Source organism: Staurois parvus, unplaced genomic scaffold (assembly GCF_062004578.1).
Source record: "Staurois parvus isolate SC_StPar_1 unplaced genomic scaffold, SC_StPar_1.0 ptg000673l, whole genome shotgun sequence".
NCBI classification, from domain to species: Eukaryota; Metazoa; Chordata; class Amphibia; order Anura; family Ranidae; genus Staurois; species Staurois parvus.
In genome coordinates, this window is record NW_028318469.1 from 175,060 (window position 1) to 199,828 (window position 24,769).

The window sequence follows — 24,769 nt, forward strand, 5'->3', positions numbered from 1 at the left end:
AATTCATAACGTTGATCCAGGTTAAACTGGGTACTTGCAGCACCCCAGAGGAACCTAGATGGCACCCTGGTTGAGAAACACTGGACTAAAGGAATCCAAAAGCCCTCAGTCTAATCAGTATTTAGCACATTAACACCGTCTTAATAAACAAAGGTATTCACATGTTTTATTCCATCACATATCCCCTCCAAAAAAAAGAATTTTCCTCATTTCAGCACAGGATTGCAAACCATTCCTTTAAACCCCAAACAGCCTAATGCATATCCAACACTGATGGTGTATAATGCATATATAACCTAATATTATAGAGCCATTTATTCTAAACCTCATACAGCTTTATAATATTTTCATCCTGTGAGCACCTGATGTTCTCCCCTGCTGTATCACAGAACATTTCATCTTCTCCTCATCTCTGTAATGTAAGGGGAGAAATGTTGATTAGATACCCGTCCTATGGGCCCCACGCTGTTTAAGGGACCGAGAGAACGGATCAAAATAACATTAATTTGATCTTGAAAGAAAATTACGATGAAGCTTTTTTAAACTGTTGACAAAAGATGGAAAAAATTAATCAACTCAAAAAAATGAAAACTTTACATTAAAGACTCTATAGAGAAAATACTGTATTAATATAATGTGCTCAATAACAACCAGGGGCGGACTGACCATTTGGAAACTCGGGCACTGCCCGAGGGCCCGGGGTCAGTAGGGGGCCCCATTAGATGCCCCTGGTACCATTTTCATAGGCTTTTTTGAGTTTGGGCAAGGACACAGGGGCCCCATGATCCCCTATTGCCAGGGGGCCCCATGAGTTGTCAGTCCGCCCCTGATAAGAACTTAAAGTACATAAACTTTAGGTTCACATTCTAGTTTGTCTCTTAAAAGTTCATCTTCTTTCAGTTGTCAGTTTGTAAAAAATGTTGGTACAACCTACGCACTTGTAATGTACAGTAGTGATGTCCCTCTCCCTCTTGTGACTGTCGTGCACACTACTTAGTTTAACCCCTAGATGCCGAGCGCACACAAATATGCGGCCTCTCGGCGTCTGGGCCTCGACGCCGAGTGGCCGCATATTTGCTTACCATTTGAAAATACATATGTGCTGAGAGCGTGCGCCCTGCTCACGGAAAGGTCCCAATCTCCTCTTGCAATCGGGACCTTTTCCAATCATGTGACCGCTGTGACAGTGAATCACAGCAGTCACATGACCCTAAAACCCCGCCCCACCTCCTGGCTTCTGAAACTCTTAAAGGGCCGGGAGGTGCCGGCACAAAGGGGTAATGTTATCCCACTAGAGCTCACTCATGATAAACCTCCAGAAACCTGCAAGGAGGGCCCAAGATTTTGACTGCCTGGGGGCCTCCACAAAGTTTAATCTAGCACTGTGCAATACCATCATCTACGATCCAAAAATAACAAAACTGAAACAAATATCAATCCTGTAGGTTTCTACTTCACTCCCATTGTAAATCTAAAATGCGAGTGAAGTACAACTGTGAATGAACTACAACTACCATCAGCCACAGCTGCTTACGGCTTGTAGTTCTCAATGAAATGCAATGGCGCTGAAAGGTGCTCTTATAGTTCATTGATTCTTCCTGCCATTCAGTAACTGCCTGCCCATACTCAGTAGTGTACTGAGAGTCTGCAGGAGCCTAGCATTGCACCTGCAGACTCTATAAAACATTTTAACATTCAAAAACATGTGCATTCTTTTTTTTTATATATATATATGTATAAGGTGAACTCATTTTTTAAAACAAAATTCTACTAGTGTATGGCCAGTTTTAGCGTCAACCACACACTGAAAGATACTGTATCTGCGCTCTTTAAGAGTTTCTAATTGGTTCCCAAACTAGTCAAAACGCTATTAAAAATCACGCCTTGTCTGACAAGATGAAGAATAACTATAGCAATTGTGTTGATGACTGTCACACTGTTTTGTCTTCAGATGTACATATAGGGGTTAAAATTAACTCTTCTTAAGTATCGGCAGGTATCCAGACCTCCAGTCTTTAAGCACGGGCGGCCGGGTGTGCACACATCGTTTCCTGTTTTTCCTCTCCCTTTCCCCTACTAGATAAATGAAATGATCCTACAAGCAGCAAAGGAACCCAGAAATACTGATTGCTGTTTTTTCAGAAGGGCTCCTCTGACCCTCTTAAGACAATGGCAGGAAAACGCTTAGAGACAGGCTGATGTTTTCCCCAAATGTATATATATTTTCTTTCAATCAGGTCTTTTTTTATCTTAAGTTCTCTTTCCTGGTCTCTTCACCAGTGAATCACTGTTGGCCTTCAAACCATGATTTAAATTAAAGCTCCTGTTTTTAAACTGCTATCTCAAGGGGAAATGTATGATTGAGGAAAAGCAGCTATTTATTCAATTCAAAACACTTTTTTTTAAATGAAAAAACTTATTAACCTACATCCGTTATCTTCACAATCTAGATTACAGACATAATACAAGCCAGATAGTCAGAATGCAGAGCACTGCACAGTCAGTGTCCCTGTTCCTGTTTCCAGTAACACTATAAACAGTCTGCTCAAGCATCATTATTACTGAGTTCCTGTACAGTAAAGGAACTGAAGCTGTGATAAAGGCCACATTTAACTTGTATTCCTGAGAAAATAGCCCAAAATATAGTATGTCTCCATTAAAGTATCTCCATCATAGCTTCTACAAATGATAAGGCTAAATGTACATTATGCCTGCTACTGGGCAGTCATGGCGGACGTTTTTTGGTAGTTAGGTTCACTGGATTCTACAGAATATTTAACAAAATATAATGGTTCCACATAATCTCAGGAATTTGATGCACTCACAGTAACTGTCCTTCACCTGCACAGGAAACCGGCAGGGTAGGTAAGCCCAAAGCCTGGAATAGTCAGAACAGGTTATAGCAATAGAATACATTATGGTGGTTGGGAGCAGACACATACCAACATGGAGGAACCACCACAAAGTCCAGTTGCCTTTAGAGGCAGCTTTGAAGAAGAGTTCTTGTTTCTTTCCTAGAGATTGAAGGGAACATCAATTTTCCATTCATAAAAACAACCTTACCATTTATTGTATTTAAAACAATTAAAATTTTTATATACCAGGATCCTACTTTATTGTTTGTAGTTAAGTTATTTCTATAACAGCCTTAAAGCAGAACTAAAGGCATTATACTTACCTCCCTTCTAATGGTCTGGGTGGTGGTCTATGGGCATCTCTATTTGCCAGTACGAGATGATATAGTCAGACACAGTGTTAGCAATGTAAGCTGAGCTGTGCATGCAAACTGCAGTTTACCTGCCGCCAAAAACTGCAAGAAGGCAGCTAAGTGTATGTTATTGCAGAAGAGACATTGGGGTTGATTTACTAAAACTGGAGAGTGCAAAATCTGGTGCAGCTCTGCATGGTAGACAATCAGCTTCTAACTTCAGCTTGTCCAGTTAAGCTTTGGCAGTAAAACCTGGAAGTAGATTGGTTTCTATGCAGTGCTGCACCAGATTTTGCACTCGTAAATTAAACTCACTGCGTGTCTCTTCTGTGATAATAGCTTGTCTGCTCAAAGTCTGTTGAAAAATACCTTCAGTTCAGCTTTAAATCAACTGATTTACAAAGGAGCCTGTACAAACAGTTGCAGTGGAAGTCAAAGATATGGATATGTTGTCTGGCAGGAAACACTGAATCACAAAATTGGCTTCACTGAATTTCAGACTGTTTGATGGGTGATGGGTAGAAAGTAGTTCAATTGCATTCTTAGCTGTCTGCCTAGAGTTCAAATGGAAGTAAACCCATCAATTTAACTGTTTCCCAAATCAGTCACATTTAAGGCATGTTGTCTGTCACATTTGATTGTACTCTCAACTGAACTGTCAAACTATCAAATGCCTGGTGTCATAACTGATCACATGTGCAGTACTGTGCCAACCATTCGGTTCCTCGTGCACTGCCCAAGGGCCCAGAGTCAGTAGAGGGCCCCATGAGATGTCCCTGGTACCTTTCATAGGCTTTTTTTGGGTGTGGTTTGAGTGTGGGCAAGAACACAGGGGCCCCATGATCCCCTATTGTCCGGGGGCCCCATGAGTTGGCAGTCCGCCCCTGGTGCCAACTCAGATCAAATAGCGGCTAAGATGGCAGCTTCCTTGGCTGTAGAAGATAGGAATGTTTAGCTTGCCTTTCAGCTTTTAAGCGACCTTATTACTACAGTAACTTTTTATAAATAAAGCCTTTTCTGTAGATGAACAGTGTAAAAACGTACCTTTTTCTGCGGTCAATGCCACCAAACTCTGATGTTAAAGCTCATTTCCAGGAAATTAGCATATTCCTCCTCTGTCTCCCACTATACTTTAACTAACTGCTGGTATGAGAAAAAAACCTATCCAAATGCCCATTTTACCTACCCCGAGCCATAGTCACATGGGGTTGAGTCACATGGGGTTGATTTACTAAAGGCAAATAGGCTGTGCACCGCAAGTGCACTTACAGTGCAGTTTGCTCTAGATCTGAGGGAAATGTGCAAGGAAAATAAAAAAGAGCATTTTTGTTTGCACATGATTGGATGAAAGAAATCAGCAGAGCTTCACCTCATTTTAGAGCTTCCCAACGGATCTAAAGCAACTGCACTTGATGTGCCCTTGAAGGCGCACTTGCGGTGCACTTGCAGAGCACAGCCTGTTTGCCTTTGGTAAATCAACCCCAGCGATCTATCCCTCTTTCTCTATTAATATGCTGGGGTCCTTTTTTGGGAGTTCACATTACCGTGGACACCTCCTATTGGTGGAGACAACACTTTCATTGACCAGATTCTCTCTCATAGGCTTCTGAAGCAGGAGAACTTGTGGGGGCCAGTCACGGGACCAGTGCCAAGAAGGTAACAAGCAGGAAAAATGCCTGGTCCCCAAACAGCAAATTAGTTAGGCTCATAGAGGAAGCTGTGGCTTTGATTCATTAAACTTCAGGATGGCTTAGGAAGAAGTGTTTAGAATCAAGACTGAGGTGTAAGATAATTGATGCACAATGGACTATTTAAATTTTAGTTTTTCTCTGGAGTTGGGGTTTAAGAAATTACAGAATGTCCTGGTAATCAGGGTTTGGTGCCTCTTTCCCACCCAAATTCTTCTGAATTGCAGTCTCTGAATTGCAGGTCCCATATAAGGCCCTACCAATCCTGAGAAAACTGTAAATCACAGGATCCTCCTGCTGACCTTGTTAGCATGAAGGAAGAGCATGCAGTTGATACTGTTACTGTCACTCATGTCAGTTCAGCACCCATTCATGGTCAGAGGCCTTATTACTTTACCAGGATCCACATACCATCCTTTCACCTGCCAGTGACACCTGTCCCAGCACTGACTACAGAGTCATTTTGAGGGGAACAGTGTTGAGCACTACTGTAATTTCCCTCCACCAGCTCTTCACAACACAATTCTTTACTAATTCAGCCCAAAGACTAAGAGGTGAGCCACTGCACATACTCCAGGAGGCCTTGCACACTCTGGTTCCAGCATATGTCTTTAGGACTGGTTTCCAGTCACTTGATAGGGGCCCAGTGGCTCGGTAGGGTGTGTCATGTGCTGGATCATCCTACATACAAAACCTCCATCACCAGCGACCACCGCTCCTTCTTCCAAGATAGCTGCTCCTCATTCCTATTCTTTTTTAAGGAAATATTTATTGGGTTTTATCAGAAATAAAATATACAGATATCACTTGCACGTTGAAATGATATAAAACAGCCATACAGAGAATATTTGTACAGATAACATCAATCAAAGAGGCAGGGAGAAGAGGTAGCATGAAAATAACCTTGGATAAGGAAGCCTAAGGAGAACATTTGGCTTGATTATGGGCAGGTTAACCAGCGCGGACCCAACTTGCGAGTAATGTAGTAGCATCGTGGAATGGTGGAAGGTCTCTATGAAAGGTTACAGACAAACATGCGGAAAGATTGGAAAGCTATTTCTGTATGTTCCTATACCACAACGTAAAAATGTAAGATGACCAGGAAATGAGGATCAAGGCGGGAGAGGGGAAATAAAGAGAGAGGGGAAAATAAACAAGGAAGAGCAAAGGAAGGAGAATAAGGAAGAGGAGAAAGAAAATTGAAGAGAAGTAGGAGGGGAAGGGTAAAGGAGGGAGGGGAAGGGGGGGGGAGAAGAGAAGAGGAGAGGGGAGTTGGGAGGGAGGAGACGGGTAGAAAGAAGGGGAGTAAGTATTCAGCTCTGAAGTGTGATGATAAAGTGAGTACCTAGGCCTCTAGGGGGGTGTACAGGGGGTGTACTACTTTCTGAGTTTTGTGTGGGGTGTTAAGGTAGTTAAGTAATTAAGCATCCAAATGATGACAACCAAGCTATAGTCTTGTTCCTATTCTTTACAATCTTCACCACCTATAAAGTTAACTTGAAGGTTTACACGTTGGTCATCAAACTGTATTCACTGTAAAATACACGCTCTCTTCCAAAGGAGCAGAACAAACATTGTTACTCCTCAAGAACCTCTTTTACTGAAGTAAAGTACTTGCAGTTCTTTAGTTGTTTTCATAAAGTATAACATGGTGCAAGATCCATGAACGGGACATTATTATTTATTATTTGCCATCTTCCTTTTTCTAAGTGCTGTGACTGTGGTGTGCATACTGCTTGTTCCTAATAAATGGATAACCCATATCAGGGTCAAACTATGGGGTTGTCACACTCTTGACAAAACTACTACATCTCCACATCTTTTATTAATCTCTCTAAAACAAGCAAACACAAATAGTTTTCTTCAGCAAAATAAAGGCAGTCCATACTCCTAGTATAATGAAGAGCACACAAAATGCCTCACCACCAGTATCTCAATAACACACTTGGATTTAGGGTTCCTTTCTGTTTTTGGGTGCAAGACAAGCCACGGACCAAGTTTCAGTCACCAGACAGACCACGCAATCTCACAGCTGTGGCCTACTCCACTCCACCTCATACACACCTGCTGACTTCTTCCTATTGCTTTTCAAGCTTCCCTTGCAGGTGGGTTAACGCTTTCTGGACCAATGTCCTTGTAATCAGGGTTTGGTGCCTCTTTCCCACCCAAAGTCTCCCTGAATCTCTGAATTGCAGGTCCTATATGAGGCCCTACCAATCCTGAGAAAACTGTAAATCAGTCCTATTCTCTCCGACTGGGCTACCCCGTAGCCCCACACGCTGCATGGGTGAGGACTCCTAAGTACTCAAAACGTTTTTTGAACTCTCTCTTCAAGGAACCACAACCCATGTAATGGGCAATCCTGGCATCCTGTACAATATGTATGGTCACCCTTTTCACTCTTAACAGGATTAAGGCCTGGCCTCCTGCATATTTCCCTTCTCAACAGGAAGTGACATGTACAGGGGGACAGCACAGAACACTAGTAACCCCTGAGTCACCAAACTTTACCTCTATTGTGAAGAATACAAATAACATTTAGGCACCTGCCTACAACCTCCAAGTTATTATTAGAGATGAGGTACAGCTCTGTGGCTACTATGTGTTAGCTGTGAAATTCGCTAGACCAAATGCTTTGTAAGCATACTGTACTGCATAACCTTTCAACTGTGGTCTGCAGGGTTACAGTGGCCAATAATATGGGCTTTGTCATGTTCTCATCCCACTGGCTACCAATCATGACTAGAGACCGAGAGCTGTATATGATAACCCAGTCACTGTGCTGGGAGCGTACAGCCTTTAAAGAATTGTATCCACATTCAAAAACAATCAGATCACTTGAAAGGACAAGCCCCGAGGAAGACAGGCAACATGTGTATGACATGGAGAGAGTTATTACCTATGAACATCTAGACTATGCTGAGGAAGTGGCCCTCAGTATAGAATGTCACGTGTTTTCATATACAAAAATATTTATAGCTTTTACAAAAATAATGTACATAACAATAGCTGAAGAAGTTATGTTATTGGGTTGGAGACGTTTCCACAAAGCAACCACAAAAATAATATAGCAAGGTTGGCCCTAGTTAGGCAGACCTCTCCGCACCTTGAGATTTTCCAACAAGCTGGAAAGTCTATGTACAATAAGAAGCACTTACTATGGTTAAAGGATTTCATTTCTCATTATCTCCCTGTAGTGTAGGTCTGCTCAGCTCAACCCATTATGTAGGAGAGTCAGAATGCAGCTATCACACCCAAAGCAGTGGTCCAGCAATCAACACCCTCCCTGAACATCAACAGCAGCACCGTAGCTTGGAGCCAGGGGTGGACTGACCATTTGGAAACTCGGGCACTGCCCGAGGGCCCGGGGTCAGTAGGGGGCCCCATGAGATGCCCCTGGTACCTTTTTCATAGGCTTTTTTGAGTTTAGGCAAGGACACAGGGGCCCCATGATCCTTTATTGCCCGGGGGCCCCATGAGTTGTCAGTCCGCTCCTGCTTGGAGCAGTGTATGTGGAACCATACACCAGACCACTGGAGAGCTGGGCTGCTGCTTTGTGATCTGACTCTCCTTTGAGCTGCCAAGACAGGGTATTAATCTTGCTGCAGCAAATAAAAAGTCAGAGGCCCATATTTTATTACTGTATATACAGCCTAGGCTCCTTTGGGCTTATATACAGCCTAGGCTCCTTTGGGCTTATATACAGCCTAGGCTCCTTTGGGCTTTGAATATAAAAGTGTTTTTTTTGCAAAAAAAAACCCTTCATCCAACCCCTAAAAATTTGAATTTGTTATTTTCAAATGCTAGTATAAAGAAGTAGTAAAAACAAATTTTGTTCACACAAAAAATACAGCTAATTTAATGGGTTTATAAACTGCTTCTAGCAACTAAATTTCATTCAAATGAATCTGTTCTCATTATATTTACCTATCTGAGAGATGATTTAGGGAAATCCACTATTCTCTAACCCACGTCCACCTATTACTATGGGGCTGGGGAGAATTTTTCTACTTGACTGCAACTGATGTGACTATTTCAAGACTCTTTGCTGATCACTCTTAACTAGCAGATCCGCTCAGCATGTCATACTGTAATGTTGAGAAGTAGTACACATTCCATGTGACAGGACCAGGAGCCTCTATGGGGTTGATTGTAGGCTCCAAAGAAAAGGGCCCTCCTAACCCTCTTGTATTGAGCTGTATTGTTGCTGTATTGTCTCCCTTTATATTGTAAAGCGCTGAGCAAACTGTTGGCGCTAAATAAATCCTGTATAATAATACATTTAAAAAAGGCACATAGGCTGTGCACTCCAAGTGCAGTTGCTTTTGATCCGAGGGGAAGCGCTGAAATGAGGCGAAGCTCTGCTGATTTCTTTCATCCAATCGTGCCAGCAAAAAAATGTTTATTTTCCTTGCATATTCCGCTCTGATCTAGAGCAAATACACTTTCAGTCCACTTTCAAGTGCACTTGGAGTGCACAGCCTATTTTCCTAGAATACTGTGAATAGATGCTGTTTGCAAAATCCAGATATGCTCAGCTTACACACAGGCATTCCATTTTTTTCATCAGCTCAGTCACATTTTTTCAAAGAACAAATGTATCAGTTCACATCAGTTTTTCATCAGTTTATGTCAGGTTTTACCTCCCTGTACATCCCTTTTTCATCAGTTTACATCCATTTTTTACATCCTTTACTCATGCAAAAATGGACTGTATGTCCATTCACTTCCATTTTTGTCTGTTTATCCTTTTTGCGTCCATTTACATCCTTTTTCTCATCCGTTTACATCCGCTTACATACATTTTTAGTCCGCTTACATCTGTTTTTCATCCGTTTACATCCGCTTACATCCGTTTTTTCATCTGCTTATACCCATTTTTCATCTGTTTACATCCACTTACATCCATTTTTCATCCTTCACATCCGTTTTTCATCTGTTTAAATCCGCTTACGTCTGTTTTTCATATGTGTACATCCGTTTTTCGTCTATTCCAGGTTTAAAATAGGGTTTTCTTCTGTTCAAAAAAACGGATGGTAATGGATGCGGACATTAAAAGATGTAAACAGATGATCATCCATTTACATCCGTTAGTCCATAGAAATACATGGGTTTCCTTTTTCATTCGTAAACAGACAGATGAAAAACGGACATACGGAGTGCCTGTGTGAAAGGGGCCTAAAAATAAATGTGATGTCCTGTGCAACTTTCTATAGACATCTGACATATATGAATGCTGGTTAAAAAAAATAGAGTATGACATCTGATAAAAAGTAAACAAAGAATTCTTGTAAAGCTGAAAAAACAGTGGCACACATATTTCCCAACATGCTGAAAATTCAGTCATCAACAATCAAAAATCATTTCAGTTAATTCATCACTCACAATGAGAGCTGCCAGTTCTTGAAACTCTTGTCACATCATACTAAAAATGAATGAATGGGTAGCAAACTACGTGCGCCCAGAAGCAATCAAGTCATTTGGGCATTGAAGTCTGATGGCTTTTAAAAAATCTCGGGGTCTCATATTCAGAAGTTAAAAATAGAATTTTCCTGTAGGAAACAAATCTTTCCTTGTAGTTTCTGTAAGAACTGAAAAGGTTAAGTTTGAGCAGACACTTAGCCATCTGCCTATGGATTTTGAAGTAACCCCACACAAGGGGGCAAGTCCCAGAAATGTTTTATTTATTTATTTTACAACTTGTTAAGAGAGAGAAGTCAGCAGATGGTTTCCTGGACAGTCCACGGAAACTGAGGATTTAAATTCCACTTTTAGCTGCTGTGGTGTCTTTTACTCTCTTCATCTAGCTCTTGAAATCTGCTCCTAAGGCCTTGTGGAAGGTAATAAATATACTTTGTAACAAAGCCATCTGTTAACATGTTGCACCTTCTGCTAACTGGCAGTACGCCGTGGGCAACATCTGATGCATAACAGTGTACACTCAATTATTAACAACAACAGCAAAAAAAAAGGAGGAGCATTTAAAATAGACAATAATGTATGCAAAGAGTTGATGATGTGATTCAGCTCAGCGCTATAGTATAAAATAATCCAAACATTTCCTATTTTACGCTAGATTTTTTTTAATGTTGTCCAGCTGCAGTTTGGTCTACAGAGAGGTCTCGAGAAATTTTGGGGTTAAAATTACAAACAGCAAAAAAAAAGGCTAAAGCCTCACAATTTCAGTAGTGCGGTATTGAAAACCCTGTCAGCTTTTTTTGTTTTGTTTTCTTTTTTTGGGGTTTTTTTCTGTGACCTTTTTCTCACTTCGTACAAAGGGAAGTGAGAAATCTCAAAAAATGAGGGGATTTCCCCTCTTTGACAGCTGTGATTGGAACATGTATTCCGAACGATAATTTTCCCTCAGTTCCTGTTCTGGTGTCAGCTGCAACATTTTGGAGTTCTCATTACTTTCTATCTTGGTGACGGTAGTCACCAAAACCTGATAGGGGATATAATTGAGCAGCATAGTGGCTAAATGGTTAGCACTTCAATTTGGCAGTACTATGGTCGTTGGTTCAAATCACAGCCAGGGGCGGTCTGACCATTTGGAAATTCGGGCACTGCCCGAGGGCCCAGGGTCAGCAGGGGGCCCCATGAGATGCCCCTGGTACCTTTTTCATAGGCTTTTTTGAGTTTGGGCAAGGACACAGGGGCCCCATGATCCCCTATTGCCCGGGGGCCCCATGAGTTGTCAGTCCGCCCCTGCCCACAGCACCACCTGCCTGGAGTTTGCATGTTTTCCCTGTGCCTGCGTGGGTTTCCTCTGGTTACTCCAGTTTCCTCCCAAACTCCAAAGACATGCCAGTAGGTTACTTGGATCCTCTCTAAATTGGCCCTTGTATATGAATGTAGGTTAGGAACCTTAGATTGTATGCCCCTTGAGGGTTAGGGACTGATGTAAATGTACAATATATGTGTAAAGCACTGCATACTGACAGTGCTATTAAAGTACCTGAAATAAATAATCCATCCATTCTCAAATGAAAACTAAAAAGAAAAAGCCTTGGATGCATAAAAATAATAAAGTGTACAAGCTGAGCAAGGCTATTAGGCTACTTTCACACTGCTCTGATGCAAAAACACATATGTATTTTTGCTGTTTTGTGTTATTGATGCATTTTTGATTAATTTGCTTTGCATTTTTCACCATTGGACAAAGCACTTCCCATAGTTGCGTTGCATTTTTGATGCATTTATCTGTGCTTTCTATTCATTTCAATGCAAGGATGTGGTGTCTTTAACTGAACAAACATGCACTAAAAATGCAGCAAGCAGGATTTTTTTCACCGCAACTGACGCACAACGGACCAGTGCGAACAGGCCATAGGATTTAAAGGGATGCAGCTTTCTTCTGCCTTTCTTTTGTTTTGTTTTTTAACTAAAGAATACATCAAAAGTGTATCAGTGTAAAAGCAGCCTTAGGTAAATTCCACATTTCAGTCCCACCCCCCTCCACTTCAAATATTGCCTGTCCTGAGTTTATGTTACACCGCTAAACTTAAATTTTCAATTAAAAAGCTGGAGGAGACTAGAATTTATACTTAATCAGTTGCAGAGATTTTCCAGGATACTGGACAGTTGCAGTCATGCTTAGAAACTGGTTTCAAGGAAAATAGAGTAGTTAGCACATCATGTGTGCACAGTGCCTGGTGTACTTAGTCCTGCTGTTGGCGCTGGTCTTCTGCACCAGGGCCAGTTTAACAAAGGTGCAACATTATGAAGCAAAGGGTGTCTGTATTGTGATCCAATTGTCTCAAACAAATCAAAAGCACATACAATATACCTTTGAATTTCAGTCCATCCTGGCCCATTCAGTGAGCATTCTTTTTAATTTACATTTCCAAAAAATGTAAAATAGTAAAATTTTAAAAATGGTCATTTTATATAATATTTTATGTAGAATTTTATATAAACCAACAAAAGGCAGTTTGTTTGATTTTTGTATGGAGACATTCCTCTACATGGCCACAGACAGGTTGACGTTTTATCCGATTCAATGAAAATGTGACAAATCCAATATTGGCAAAAAAGGGAAATGTTTTTAATCTACATGAGTAATTGTTTTTCTCAAACGTGGGTGTCAAAGTTGCAGAACCTATGTAACAATTCAGTATTGTCCGTGATACTTTTTTTATTTGCACTAACACACAGTTTTGAGGACAAGCTTTCAGGGAGTGTCCCCTTCTTCAAGGTCCAAGCAGTACTGTTACAAAGTTTTAGCAGAATGTTAGAAGATATGTGGGGATTGAGAAAAAATGTTTAAAACCGTTAGTCAAGAATTCTGCTAGTTTCCTGCAAGACACAACTGACTTTCTGAACAAGATCAACAACATACAGCAATTACCATCTAATACACTTCTAGTGACTATGGATGTAGTATCCCTGTATAGTAATATCCCTCACAAGGATGGATTAGCTTCATGTCACAGATCCTTATCATCCTCACCAAACCATAAATACACTGCTGAGGATGTTACACAGCTCACTGAATTCATACTTACACACAACTACTTTACCTTCAGTAAAGACATCTATCTTCAATGTATGGGTACTGCGATGGGAAGTAAAATGGCACCCCAATATGCCAATTTATTTATGGCTGACCTGGAGGAAAAATTCCTGAACAGCATGGAACAAAAACCATACAGATACTATCGCTATATTGATGATATTTTCATCATATGGACAGAAGGTGAAGAACACCTAAAACAATTTTACTCATTGATAAACACATTTCATCCATCAATCAAACTAAAAATGGAATACTCAAACACAGGTCAACTTCCTAGACACCACAGTATACATCAGGGATGATACGCTTCACACCTCAATATACAGGTAACCCACTGACAGATGCAACTACTTCCACAGTTCTAGCTTCCACCCCCAACACACGAAACGTGCCATCATACACAGTCAGGCCATTAGATACCACCGAATATGTTCTGACCCAAGAGACAGAGATAAACGTCTCGGGACACTAGCAGACTCCTTCCATAAGAAAGGTTACAAGGACAAAACTATCAACACCAGCATAAACACAGCCTTGAGAACCCGAAGAGAAAATCTGCTTCAGTACAAAAAGAAAAAAACAAACAACCGTGTACCTCTAGTAACCACATACAACCCAGCACTAGAAGGGATAAGAAACATAATCAAATGTTATACTTTTTCCTTACACATTTCGGAGATTAATAAGACAAGATCCTGCTGTTTGGAACAACCTGCCCAACTGCTTCAAGCCTCAGTAGTAAATATAAGTGTGACTGGAAGGTAACAGTCTGCTACAGGCTTACATATGTAATGAGAGATACCACATTTCTTAGAGATACCATTTATGAGAGATACCACATTTAAAACCTTAAAACTAAAATATAGTTTTTTTAATACATGTTTCAACATTATAAATGTGAAAACAATCTTGAAGCAGACCTGAAATTTTAAAGTAAAATGCACAGATCAACATGACCAAACAGATGCAATGCTACCCCCGTAGGGGCCGCTGAAAGATGATGGTCCCCAAAGGTTGCCCTGACCTTGCAAGCCCTCCGAGACACCTCTGACACCCTGGGTTCAGACATGGTACACACAGGATCACACTTGCAATGACACCAAATTGTAGTAAAGCAATTGGATATTTACTAGGAGCTTTCAAGTGAACAGACAAAGACAAAGATTATTAGGATGGTTATCTCTTGGTATGAGCCGTTTAGTCTCTGGGGACTCAAATCACAGATGTACGGTAAAGGTGAATCAAACAGCAAATACAATTAGACCTTTTAAAGAACCTCTGACCCCAGGCATGAAAGAAGAAAGGAAGACTTCCCAGTATCAATTGTTCCCCCTAAAAACCTGATGCCACAGGCCTGATAAATATCAACCCAAGTTATAATTATTCAATGTAAGAATATTGTGGTGAGCTATTGCTGAGTGTCCAATCCATCTAACACATGCAAAAATGTAGCACAGAGTACTTTAAGTGATGGCAAAAGCATAAAAAAGAAAAAGGAAAGAGAGCCTTGGCAATGGATGTGTCCCAGAATCTTCAGCTAGGTCAGTTGGGGCCTAAAGGGGATTGCTGTGTAATGGTGACAAGCAATGATGGAAAACATAAGATAGTGTTTCCTGTAAGAGGTCTTGTGATCTTAGAGAGATAAAAGTTTCTGCATACAGTGTCCTGGAAAGGGCGTACTCAGTGTGGGCCTCCACCACTCACCAATCCTGAAGATACTGAGGCTCAAGGGATGAAGACATCCTGGAACAGACTCTTGAAGGATCCGGGCCCTTGAGGGAAAGGCCTGATCCATGCACCTGACTTCATCGAACTTGAACTTGGCCTGTCACGGTGATGGAGAGTGACCCCGGACAGTCACTCGATCAGCAAGGGGCTAGACATAAGATCTACCTGCAGGTATGTAGTTTTCCTGCTGGCAGTTCTCTGCGCTGTAGCAACTGCGAGGCCTGCTCTTCAGAGCAGCCGAGCCCCTGCTTTCAGCCTAATGGTCCCAAGAGAGCAAGCTTCTCCAGGGTCCCACCCAAAATATCCTCTCCCAGCATTCTCCATTTCTTTCCAGCCGGCTGGACCTTGTAGTTTTCACCAGCATCAGCTCCATGCAGAGATCCCACTCCTCGGACTACATGTCCCACAATTCCCTTGTATCTGGGCACTAGGGGGAAACAGACCCAATGCTAACTTTGTTAAAATGTCTCCGGTCGTGCGGGTGAATTTAGCCATCACTTGGCTATACATAGAATAGGGTGTGCTAGAAAATTATACATTGTAAAGATAAATACGTTGTATGTAAAACTGATGGATTCCCAATGCTTGCTACTCACAAGGAGTCTTGGCAGCTTTCTGACTTCTCGATGTATCTTAGAAAATTCATCGTGCTTCCTCCCCCTAATCTGTCCAGCTTTCTTCTCTAGTTGACAGGAAATATTCTTTATAAATCTCTGCATCCCCTGACTCCTTCCAGTCTACTTTTTTTCCTAATGTTAGCACTATTGACATGCCAAAACTATATGCATAAATGATCCTGTTGAATGGAGCTGGAATGCTGTCTCATTTGTTATGTTACGGCAGCAGAATGATATTTTCTGAGGGATCATGAATGTGTTCTAAATACTTGTTTTTGCCAGTTCTGATCTTGGTTATGAAAAATGGTACAAGAAACAAACTTGTCTTATTTCTTCTAATCACCAACATGCTGCCTAGAAGAAGGTGGCATACCATGATCAGTATATTCACTGAACTATTAATGACCCTGCATGCCCATAATGATCACTCAACAGACAAGTGATAAAGAATACAGGAAGTTTATTTTTGGGGAGTGCATGGAGTACCTCTGATTGTGAAGTCCCAATGACACGTGTTTGACATGTGATATCAAAAGACTGGCATGCAAGATGCAGCTGTGCTAGTACCACAGAAATGCAAGTTTGCTATTCTCCTGTGATAGCTTCTGTTTACCCACAGATGACAGCTGGATGTAGACAGGCAAATCATTTCCCAAAAGCATGGAAGGTCACATTTGATGCAGCTAAGGTTGGCCATATTTTGGGCAAATTTCAGCCAGTTACTTTAGAACTGGCCAAAATTCAATCACTGGATTGCCCTGTCAGCGCCACTCCACCCGACATCCTTTGATTGAAAAATAGAAGAAACCAGGTGGAAAATTGATGGCTGAATAGCACCTGTGTCCAGTCAGATATAGATGGCACAGTTTGCCTATCTATGTCAACATTAACACCATGTATCCAAAAAGGAAAAAATCCACAGTCTTGCATTGTATGTCTATGGCAAAATAGAGTGGCCATAGAGGGTCCAATTAATATATGAGATACTCAACATTTCAAGAATCACTTTAGATCAGGGCTTTCCAAACTTTCTAGACAGAGGGCCAGTTTATTGTCCTTCAGACTATAGGGAAGCCAGACTATGACCAGTAGAAGTAAAAAATGCCCTAGCATCAATGGGAGTAAACAATGACTCTGGCTTGCTGGTCAGCAGGAATATAAAAAAATTACATAGCACTTGTGGTCAGCAGGAGGTGGAATTGTGCCCCATCATTGGTGTCATTAGGAGGAATGATGCCCCATCATTGGGGTCAGTACAACGAATGGTGCCAAATTGTTTGTATCAGTGGGAGGAACAGTGCCGCAGTGTGGATGTCACTGGGAAGAAAAGTACCTCAAGAGCTGGATAAAGGCAAGCAAAGGCCACATCCATCCAATGGGGTGCAGTTTGGAGATCACTACTTTAGATTACACACGCCAACACACATTTTGGTTACTCAAATGTTAGACCTGTTCCTGGGTTTATTTGACCCACTGTTTAAAAAAAATGGCAAAAAAAATTCTCTATCAGCTCTAGTTTTTGAGATACAACATAAATGCCATATATCACTCTTCACTCTGGTAGCACATCAAAATCAGGATATTTCAATGTAATGTTTTACTTAATCTCCTTGTAGCATGAAAGAAACAAAGTAGCCATAACCTCTATGGTGCTCAATCTGCAAAAATTAAATTATATGAGTGGCAATATACACATACATCCTATATGATCCTATAAGACAGTTAATAACTTATACTTTAGAATCTAGTGTTTTCAATGTAAAATTACAGTTTGACGTACGTAAACACTCTCACTATATCTGCTAACTTGTAGGCAAAAACACAAACTTGGGGACAGAAGAACAAGTGAAACAGCAAGATCTTTTCAAAAACGGACTAAAAAATCTGGACTGATGCAGTCTAGCCAATGCAATTTTCTTAATCAGAGCCCAACATAACCCCAAACCCAGGTCTAAAAAGCAAGGCACCATGAAAAAAGAATGTTTTTGTTGGGCTGCGTTTCTTATAATTCCACAATGAAAATCTCAGGCAAAGAGATTTGTCATCTGTTTACCCACACAAAGAACTATCTCTATCTACATATGAACCAATCATTTTTTGTTGAAATTACACCTACCTACACAAATTGTACAAAAATCAACAAAAAAATAGACTCCAAAGACATGCTGGTAGGTGAACTGGATTCTGTCTAAATTTGTCCTAGTATGTGTATGTATGAATGTGAGTTAGGGACCTTAGATTGTACATCCCTTGAGGTTTTGGGACTGATGTGAATGTACAATATACAAGCTGTGTATGCGCTGCGTAAATTGACTACGCTATATAAGTACCTGAAATAAATAAATAATAGACTTTTAAGCCTAGTGCGCACGATGAGCAAATCTGACAAAAAATACCACTTTTGGAATGATCGTCCGATAGTCTGATCGTTAGTACACAGCTTTTGAGAGACGATCACGACAGTTCATTCGAAATTATCTGAAGGGACAAGAACAAAACGTTTTCTCATATGATAACAGAATGAACGATTTTCGTTTAATCAGTATAGTATTCGTCTGCAAAAAATCGAGTGACCAAGACCATGCATGTTCAGAAACAAAAGGATACATTACAATACAACACATTACATCACTTTCGAAGTTGTATTCTGTCTTACGAGAATTTCTGCAACTTTAGTAACCTCTTCATTTTTGATATTAGACTAGCATGCAAAAAAAACCGACCGATCATTCGTCCAATATTCTCATCATGAGTGCAAGGCATTAGGCTACATTAACTCTTGTGTATTGACCCAACAGCGTGAACATGCAAGAACCCCAGTGGAGGGTCCCAGCGATTAGCTACAGGAGGCAACCTCATAAAAGCAATGGGAGGCTGCCAGGCCCTGAAGCTAATTGCAGACACTCACATGTAATCGCTATGCAGTGATCAGCCGTGGACCCTCACTGGGAATCTCGCATGTACATGCTGTCAGGCCAATTGGTAGGTGTGAATGTGGCAGAACTCCAGCCAAAATAACAAGATAAAAATTAGCACAGTGACTAAGTGGTTAGCACTTCCAGCTAGAAGCACTGCGGTCATCGGTTCATATCCCAACTGTGGCACCACCTGCCTGGAGTTTTCATGTTCTCCCTGTGCCTGCGTGGATTTCCTCTGGGTATTCTGATTTCCTCCCACTCTCCAAAGGCATGCTGGTAGGTTAATTGGCTCCTAAGTAAACTGGCCCTAGTGTATGCATGTGAGTTAGGGAACATACATTTTGTAAGTTGAGGGTTAGAGACTGAGGGTTAGAGACTGATGTGAATGTAGAATATATATTATTATTATTATTATTATTATAATACAGGATTTATATAGCGCCAACAGTTTGCTCAGCACTTTACAATATAACGGGAGACAATACAGCAACAATACAGTTCAATACAAGAGGGTTAGGAGGTCCCTGCTCCTTGGAGCTTACAATCTAGGATATATGTATAGCACTACGTAAATTGACGGCACTATATAAGTACCTGTAATAAATAAGTAAAAGGTCAAATAAAAAAGCAGCTTTTGTTGCAATATTCACTTTCAACACACACCTCTCCAACACAGTATTTCTTATCACAAGATGCCCTCAGTCTGATGGCCACTATTACTCAACCTACTTCAACTAAACCCAGACAATCCTGGACCCATTATCTCTCTGTCACTTTGTCTTCTCCCCCTTTCAGCATGCTTCTTTGTTAGTACATAAATTGATTGGCTTCTTCCTTTCAAACTTGAGTCCTGCTGATCAGGGGCTACAGTAAACCAGTACAAGGGTAAATCCAGCAACTTACACTGCTTGCATTTAAAAGAATACACTTAATGATATACTAATGATTACAGTGCACATTTATTTGTGTCTCTTTTATCTGCCCATATTTCTACTATAAAATGACCTCCAGGATAAGCAAATATTGTCTAAATACAAGAGTCATGTGTATTCCTATTTGAATCTTGGTGTGCTTTGTTTATTTCTTCCAGATCTGTGTAGTAATCCAGTGTGAAAGTTTGCCTCTGTACAAGAGCTTACTGTAATAAAGACCAGTCACTGCTGCTCTCTCTCCATGTGCAGGGTGACTGGTCTTGTCACTGCCCCCTCCATTCGTTTTCTGCAGGCAGCCTGTAGTGGGTAAGGCCTGCTGGTCCCCTCCCACAGCTCTGCTCTCTGCACAGGCTATGTACAGCATAGTTATGTTATCGCTGCCACTTTTACAAAATAACATCTGTGTTTGCTAAGGCATTTGGTGTCTTAATGTAAGTAGGAACAGTGACTGAATGACCTAAAATGATTATTTATTTATCAATTCTACAAGAAAACTATAAGGGTATACAGCAGAACCTGTTTGCTTTGAGGCAGTCTTCCTCTATTTGAATCTCCATATTCCCCATTTGAGCAGAGCAGGCAGGGAGAAGCAGGCATTTTCAGCAAAATGGTAAAATAAAGCCTGGTAACTACATTTTGTATAGCAAATATGATTTTTTTTCTATTTGCAATCTATAGAAAAAGTAACAAAATGTAAAAACGTAGATTTTTTTTCTACTTTGACCAGTGTGAGTTTTAAAGCAATGTAACATTATTGTAGAAAAAAAGTATAAAATGTATTTTATAATTTGTTTTGTTTGTAATAACACTAAAGTTACAACTAGGATATAAAGTTCCTCAAAAATGAAATACAATTCTTTATCATTGTTACACTTTTTTTTTTAAATCAGAAATAACGTTTAATAATGGTATATACATACATTTCCAAAATGACAAAGCATTTACAGAATGGTAACAAAGACTGAATCATTAACAAACCAAACAATTTAATAAATAAAACCTTCTAGTGCCATCAATAAGACAAGAATTCAAGAGTTTGTGCAACATTACAGAGATAACACATTACAAAACAATCAGATGATACGGCAATTTTGCATATACAGGACCATAAGAGTATCCCCCTAACAGTGAACCCATTGGAAACAGAGAGCACTCCGCCCCCACCAGGGAATACAGGAGAGACATAAATTGGTCTTCAGAAAGTGATAACACATTTTTAATGTGACACAAAAAAACTAATGAACAAAACTAGTGAAAAAAATAAGTTAAATAATAATGGTTAAAAGAATAGAACTAATACATAAATCAGCAGCAAAATCATAGCTAAAGGGAAGAAGGGAAAGAAAGAATGAATCAGGAATTAACTAATGATTAATAAAGGTTTAAATAGGAACAAATTTTATTAAAAAAAAATAACTGGTAGCATTATTTTAACAGACATCTTATGCAGATCAAGAGTCACCTATTTGATCTGCAGATGAATGAAACAGAGTAAATGCAATGTAACAATAATATTGTTACATTGGTTTTCTGAAAGAAACTTCTGAACAGTGTTCCAAACACTGTTGAGAAAATCTTTTTTCCAAAGCAGCTGGCTGCATTCACTGCTATGTTAGGCAGAAAGTCCTGGCTTTCATATTTATAACTGCTGAAAAGTACAGCAGCGGGCATGGCAGCGGGGGGGAGGGACAGGTCATACCATGTATGCCCCATGTACTTTAATTTTTTCGGGAATTATGTCACACACCCAGAGTCTGCAGTAGGTTATGAATTTTAATAACAAAATTATTAAACTATAAAGATTTACATAAAGATTTTGAAAGAAAGTTATTTTTTTATAACCTTAGAACTTTAAAAAGTTATTAAATCAACAATCAAATAGCATAGATTAAATACAGCGCCAAATTTTAAACAAGCATTCCTAATTAATTACGTAGAAAAAAACACCTGCTGGAAAAACTCCCTGCCCTTTCCCTCCCCTTTCTTTGGAACTGTTGCATCCTACAAGGAGGATCCCAATGCTCATATGACTTTATTTAAGGGTATGCAGATGTCTTCTATTTCCTGCCTGTCTGAAGACATATCTAGTAATAAATCCTTGCGCCAGCCAAAATGATTGTTTTGGATACAACAGAAAAGTTAGACTCTCTAACGGGTTTCTTACTGTCTGTTAGGAACATACAGGAGTGTCATCAATATAGAACATATAGGGAACATATAGAAGTGTCATCAATATAGAACATATAGGGAACACATAGGAGTGTCATCAATATAGAACATATAGGGAACGTATAGAAGTGTCATCAATATAGAACATATAGGGAACGTATAGAAGTGTCATCAATATAGAACATATAGGGAACATATAGAAGTGTCATCAATATAGAACATATATGGAACATATAGAAGTGTTATCAATAAAGAAAGGGCAAGGAAATCTCCCTAAAAGAGACACAGAAAGCAATAACATCTTTTAGTGTAAAACAATTCTCCCTTAGAACCGCAAACTAGAATGTTTCTTTTTCAGGAGTTGAATTTTAATCAGGGCTGGATGTTCTCCATTGGACCTGTAGGCCCCCAGATAGGATTATCTCTTTTATCCAGAATATTTTCTTGTTTTGCTGGACATAACCAAGCTTGTAATATTGTGACAACATTTAAGATAGATTGATTGTGTATTTTTAATGATGATGGGAAAAGATAGAGTGGCCTCCATGCCTCTGCTGCCTTTACACCATGGGTGCTCAACCTGTGGCCCTTCAGTTGTTGTGGAACTACAAGTCCTGTCATGCCTTTGGGAGTCATGCTTGTAACTGTCTGCCTTGCAATGCCTCATGGGACTTGTAGTTTGGCAACAACAGGACAGCCACAGCTTGAGCTACCAAGGTTTAGACCAAGGCCTTCTGGGCCTGATGGTAAACCCAGTTCTGACCTTAACCAGAAATAAACTCACAATATGCAGTTCAGTTTTGGGCACCAATTCACAAAAAGAACATTGGGGAACTGGAGAAAGTACAGAGAAGGGCAACCAAACTGATACGAGGCATGGAGGAGCTCAGCTATGAGGAAAGATTAGAGGAACTGAATTTATTCTCCCTTGAGAAGAGAAGAAGATTAAGGGGGGATATGATGAACATGTATAAATACATCAGTGGTTCATATAGTGAACTCGGTGTAGAGCTCTTCACCCTGAGGTCATCACAGAAGACAAGGGGGCACTCTTTACATCTGGAGGAAAAGAAATATAATCTCCAAACACGGAAAGGTTTCTTCACAGTGAAAGCCGTGAAAATGTGGAATAGACTGCCTCAAGCGTTGGTTCTGGCCAGCTCAGTGGATTGATTTAAAAAAGACCTGGAGTCATTCTTAGATACACAGAATATCCTAGATTGTAAGCTCCAAGGAGCAGGGCCCTCCTATCCCTCTTGTATTGAACTTTATTGTTGCTGTATTGTCTCCCTTTATATTGTAAAGCGCTGAGCAAACTGTTGGCGCTATATAAATCCTGTATAATAATAATAATATAACTGGATACTAACATTTATAAGTAAAGTTGATCCAGGGAATATCCGATTGCCTCTCGGGGGATCAGGAAGGAATTTTTTCCTTGCAAGAGCAAATTGGACCGTGCTTTGCTGGGTTTTTTGCCTTCCTCTGGATCAACTGTGGGTGTAGGATTATAACTTTTTTTTTTTTAATGGTTGAACTGAATGGACATTTGTCTTCTCTCATCCAGACTAACTATGTAACTTTGTACTTTCCCTCATCTGCAAGCATGTTGTATATACCTCTAGTAGATACTTTCAAACTCCTACAATTCTGTGCCATTACTGAGATATCAACATTCATTTTGGTTGCTGGCCTCACCAGTGCATGTGCATTTTATCCTACTGTGTATCCCATTGTCTGTGCCGTGATCTGCAGGGCGTCTTACCAGGGTGGCGTATTCTCTGTCTCCAGCATAGGCACACCATCATCTAGCCTTCTTACAACTCCTTATTTATGATTTGCACATGCATGCAATTGATCGATGGGTTTGACTGCACTTTAGTATGTACAAACACATAAAAGGCTAAATTAAACACGCCATACCATATACACTGCATTCAAGCCAATACATCCAATATGCTCTGTCAAAAAAAAACATGTATATTTGTATGCAAAAGCTACAGAGTAGATTTACTGGCACCAACACTCTGTCTAAGTAATCTTGACTGATGAGCCCCAGAGAAACTAATTACTGGTCTGTCCTGAAGTTCTGGGGCTTTCCCAGAAGCAGTGCATGATCCGGGTCTTTGCAAGAGACATGTAACAGCTGGACTGAGACAGAGGGTGAGGAGGACTGATGAGAGGTGAAGAGCAGAGGGTCACCAACTTCATAGTAAATGTCAGGTATGTAAAATTTACTTATGTTAACTCCTTGCTCACTAAGTAAGTAGTTTCATAACTTTGGGCTTTAAATTAATGTGCACAATTTACATGGAAATATTATTTAAAACCCAGGAAAAAGATGCTTGAACATGCAGCCCTCGTTAGGTAGACTAAAGGCAGCCAGCGAAATGTTGGGATGTCCACACTCCAGGAGCATGTCTTTTGGCTGGTGCTCCTCTGAAAAATGTTTGCCTGGCTCACCTGAATATTTATGGAGAGAAGAAGAGAAAGGAGGAAGAACCGAATGTGATGGCTTAGCAGGGAAACAATAGAATCAGACCAGGTTTTGTAATCACTGTTTCTCCCCAAGAGCTGTAAGCCAGGGATGTCTGCTGCTGCAGTAGTTGACAAATGATGGCTACAGTGTGGTTATCCAGTTCTGGGAGGGCGTCATATGGCGCGCACCGGGCGATCTCCGTGATCGCTGTGTCCTACAGACACAGCTGATCACGTGATGAGGTAAAAGGACAATCACAGCAGCCTTTTACCATGTGATCAGCCGTGTCCAATGACAGCAGAGTAAATACAGTTGCTGGTTATCAGCAGGACTTTCCTTTCTGTCACAGCATGAGGAAAGTACTGCTGATAACCGGCAGTTGTCACAGAGCAGATCGGCACTGATCATCAGGGCACTGATGATCAGTGCCCTGCAGTGCCACCCACCAGTGCCCAGCAGTGCCTCCCACCAGTGCCCAGCAGTTGCACCCATCAGTGCCCCCCAGCAGTGCCACC